The 5,000-nt window shown below is 25.6% G+C and overlaps 1 long non-coding RNA gene across 14 annotated transcripts in view; it reads right to left on the bottom strand.

Moving 5' to 3' along the window:
- Positions 1–5,000, bottom strand: part of LOC145278061 (uncharacterized) — a 797,888-nt gene that overhangs the window by 158,296 nt on the left and 634,592 nt on the right. For 2 of the 14 annotated variants that reach the window (XR_013868295.1, XR_013868291.1), the window contains exon 1: positions 4,689–5,000. This exon is cut by the window's right edge. The exons of the other annotated variants lie outside the window; for them this stretch is intronic. This is a non-coding gene — a long non-coding RNA (uncharacterized LOC145278061). The remainder of the gene's footprint in view (positions 1–4,688) is intronic. 14 annotated transcript variants of the gene reach the window in all.

Below are 5,000 nucleotides of genomic sequence, written 5' to 3'. Positions count from 1 at the left end.
CTCAAGTACCTTATGCCATAAAAACCAAAAGTTAGCTTGGAAAGGGAAAGGGAAATGAAAAAAATGTTTATTATCTTAAAAATACCTCACTCATCCTTTTACCGTATTTTATGACTCCCACCCAGGTTGCATGCTAACTTGATAAACGAAATAGGAAAATGTATTTGGTGGAAATATCACGTTCGACGGTAATTCTTGGCCTGAAGACGTAATCCCCCAACGCAGGTGATTACAGAAACATGTATGCACATATGTAGCCATTAATGTTTGTATAAATAAAATTAATATATATATTTTTTTTTTTTCCATAGGCTCTACCCATAAGCATATTAATTGATAATTACTCAGTAGGGGGTGCAAATGCTAAGCATTACGGGTCAGAATGTTGGCCTTAATTTACTTAAATTTTAATTTTGTTTTTATGCAAAGAGGATGAAAATGAGATGGAAATCCTTAGCGAAAATTCCAGTGATTCTGAATTTTATGGCATTTTCTGAATGGCTATGAGACATGATGAGTTGATAACTATTCCTAAAATTTTAGTTTATTTCCAATATTTTAAAGAGTCTTGTAGTTGTGTAGGGGTGGGGGGCATAATGGTGTTACAGCCTCCCATCTTATATTAGTAATTTGTATTGGATCAGCTTGAAAATAATTAGCATGAATTTAACAGTATTCCCTGCAGGCCAATTTCTTATTTAGTATCGCTTAAATATAAAACCTTATATTTTGAACATTTTATTTTTTTTTTTTAGTATCAATAGATTACGATCAAAAATAGAATAACGGTTCTAAACATAAAGTTTAGTGCCAGTTATATATGGCAGTCAAGCTACACAAAATATTCTGCGTTCCATTCTCGTTAGAATTCGACATGTTTATGTGATTAAATCAAGTAGTTATATATATATATATGTATATATATAATTATATTATATATCTATATATCTATATTATATTTAATATATATAAATATATATTATATATAATGTGTGTTATGTAATATATCTAATATAATCTATCTATCTATATATATAGCATATATAATATATATTATATATAATATATATATATTATATATAATATATATATACATTACATATAATATATGGTATATAATGTATCTCATACATATAATAAGAATCTTATAATAATATATATTATATATAAATGTATATATTACATAATATATCATATATACATCTTGTATATCTATAAATATATTATATGTTGTGTATATTATATATATATACACACACACACACACGCACACACACACACACACATTAACACACATATAATATATCTTCATATCTATATATATTTTTATATAAATATATACTCATATATTTTTTATGTATCGATATTCATATTAAAACCGTTTTCTTCTATCAATATTCATTTGCTTCCCCACGAAAGCAAAATCTGACAGGAGGTCATTTTTAATAGGGGGTAAAACCAGCTCACCGAAAAGATGGCAAACGGGGCACTCTGGTAGGGACCAAAAATAATAATTGTCTCGGTATAGAGGGCTTCCCCTTACAGGGACGAGGACAATTTAACCCAATGTGCAGCATCAGAACAAATACCGCATCCTGATCCCGAAGGCCAAGAAAGAAAAAAGACATTTATTTATTTACTTATTCAAAAAGAAAACATTATTTTATATGGGTCGTCGAATTGCATTTACAAGCTAATCTAGCTAATTTGTATATTTATTTAAGCATTCATTTTTACTAATTCCCTATTATTATTTTTTTTTTCGATATTCTTATGGGATGATCATCTTTTAATTAATCAATACGTGTAATTATATTCATGCAGATATTCTACATGGTTTATACTTGTGTAATATTTTCGAAAAATATTATAGTAAGCACAGACCTCTTTATATATATATATATATATATATATATATATATATATATATATATATATATATATATATATATATATTAAATCCCCGAAACAGTGTTTCATGGTAAACAACTGATGATCCCTTGAAAAAAAAAAAAAAAAAAAAATTGGTATTATAGTAAATTCGAGAGAGTTGATGCAGTGATTGCAGGTGATTAAATGACTTACTGACTAAGTGTTTTTTTTTTTTTAACGAATGATAAAAAGAAATTTTTTGTGTAGTTTCAAATGTTAAAAAAACTTCAAAGACTATATATGCGTACATATATTTGTTTTAAAAAATTTGCCTAAAAAACTCCTCTAATATTTTTGGTTCTAAAGCTATGAAAATTAAAATATAAGCATTCATGCGAAACTTTATATTTGGGTTTTATCACTGGAAAATGTGCGCAGAAGTGTGAAAATGAAACAATGGATGGCGTTACGGATATGCATGCGTAACGTAATAACTATTGGGTCATGTTTTAGTTTTTATCCTTAAATCAAACATTCTTCATAGTGCAAGCGTTAACGTCAAAGACAAAAGTAAATCGAAATCAAACCGTTTTAGTTTCGATTAACGTTGGTAGTGCACGAATCATTCATTTTTTTGTTTTTTACTTTTTAAATCATAACTATGCATACTAAGTCAAATATAATATAATGAGTACGAAATCGGCTATTATAAAAATATCATGTTTAAAATATCATATTTAAGCGTATTTTACGACCGGGAAATGCCGACCGGTCTGCTAGTGTCTGTGCAAATCTATACATTTGAACCCACACTTATTTTTCTGTGATGAAGAGATTTTGTTCAAAGGAAATCTTTTATAAAATAATTGTTAAGGATATATTGTCTATTTCAATATAACCATCGTTTCCGAAACGATCGTACAATCTATTAATTTTGTCTGTTTTTCATTTGCAACTGATTTTTAATTAAAAATTAGGAATAATTTTAATCCAAATGTATATATATATATGCAAAATTAATGTAGTTTTTATATAAATAGGGGAACGTGAAAAACGATATTATTTTTGCACCAAACTTACACACACCCACACACATACACACGCACATATATATATATATATACACACATATATATAAGCATATATATATATATGAGTATATATATAGATGTATATATATCAAAGTATATGTGTATATATAAGTATACATATATATATAAACATATATATAAGTATGTATATATATAATTATATATATATAAGTATATATATATGTGTATGTATGTGTATATATTTCAATTGTATATGTATGTATACATATGTATGTATATATACATATGTAGATATATATATATTATGTGGCTATATGTGTATGTATATATGTATATGTATGTATATATGCATGTATAAATATATGTGTGTGTTTGTTTGTATGCATATCTATATATATATGTGTATGTATATATGTATATATGTATATATGTATATATATGTTTTTGTATATATATGTATGTATGCATATATATGTATGTATACATATATGTATGTATATACATGTATGTAAAGAAATGTATATATATATATATTAGTATGTATATATTTATATATGTATGCATATATATGTATCTATATATATATATATGTATGTATGTATAAGTATGGATACATATATATGTATGTATGTGTTGTATATATATAAATATATAGATATTTATGTATGTACATAGTTTTGCATGTATATATATTTATGTGTGTATACATAAATGTGTGTATATATATGCATGTATATGTAAATGTATATATATGTATATATATGCATTTATATATAAATATGTTGATGTGTTTATATATGTATTTTTATATGTATGTAGTAATATGTATGTATATATATGTATATATATATGTATATATATGTATGCATTTATATATATGTACATACATGTATGCATATAAGTGCATGCACATATATAAGTATCCATTTATATGTATGTATGTATATAAAAATATGTATACATATGTGTATATGTATATATATGAATATATCTGCATGTATATAGATGTATTACTATAGATATTCATATATATATATATATATGTATATATATATATATGAATATAAATGTATGTCCATAAATATGTATGCATATATATATACATATATATATACGTATATGTACGTATATATATATATATATATATATATATATATATATAGAGAGAGAGAGAGAGAGAGAGAGAGGGAGAGAGATTTATACATATATGCGTGAATTTCTATGTACATGTATTTATATATATGTATATCCATGTGTATTCATGTATTTATATATATTTGTATACATATGTATATATATACATACATATATGTATATGTATATATATATATATATATGTAAGTACATATATGTTTATTTATATATTTGAAAAATCCTTTACATATATATATATATATATATATATATATATATATATATATATATATATATATATATATATATATATATATATATATATATGACTACTTACGGGTACGTAAACATAAATTTACATCTGAGTTAGTCCTGTATATATATATACACAGAAAGATAGAAAATTTAGTGTCTTGCTAGATAGATGAGTAGATTGGTAGATATACAAAATGATAGATCGATAGATATACAGGTTGATAGGCAGATAGATAGATAGGAGATTGAATAGGCAGGTAGTTAAAGCTGTAACTTTTGGTTTAATTAGTGAACTGAAAAAAGTATCTGATTTGAAAGCAATATATCCGCAAACAGAAATACGAGAAAAAAAACATAAGATTTACATATACTTACATCGTGTGTACATACATCGACATATGTGTGTGTGTGTGTGTGTGTGTGTGTGTGTGTGTGTGTGTGTGTGTGTGTGTGTGTGTGTGTGTGTGGTGTTTTTTTTTACAGTATTTTTATTATTGCATAATCCTCTGGTAACGGTAGTCCATGCAGACCGGCTTCGTTTTTTCCCCCTGTGTCGTAATACTTGCCGATGCTTACGCAAGATTAATGTTTCGGTTGGAGGGCGAGGGTCGATTTCTCCTGGGGGAGGGGGGGCAGGGTTATTGTAGGAGATATTTTGAGGAGAGGGAGGAGGTATTAATGGTTGTG

The sequence above is a fragment of the Euprymna scolopes genome, chromosome 6, assembly GCF_053919585.1.
Source record: "Euprymna scolopes isolate OS-2025 chromosome 6, ASM5391958v1, whole genome shotgun sequence".
Taxonomy (NCBI): Eukaryota; Metazoa; Mollusca; class Cephalopoda; order Sepiida; family Sepiolidae; genus Euprymna; species Euprymna scolopes.
Note: the sequence above shows the minus strand (reverse complement) of the source record. Positions and strands in the feature narration are given on the sequence as shown.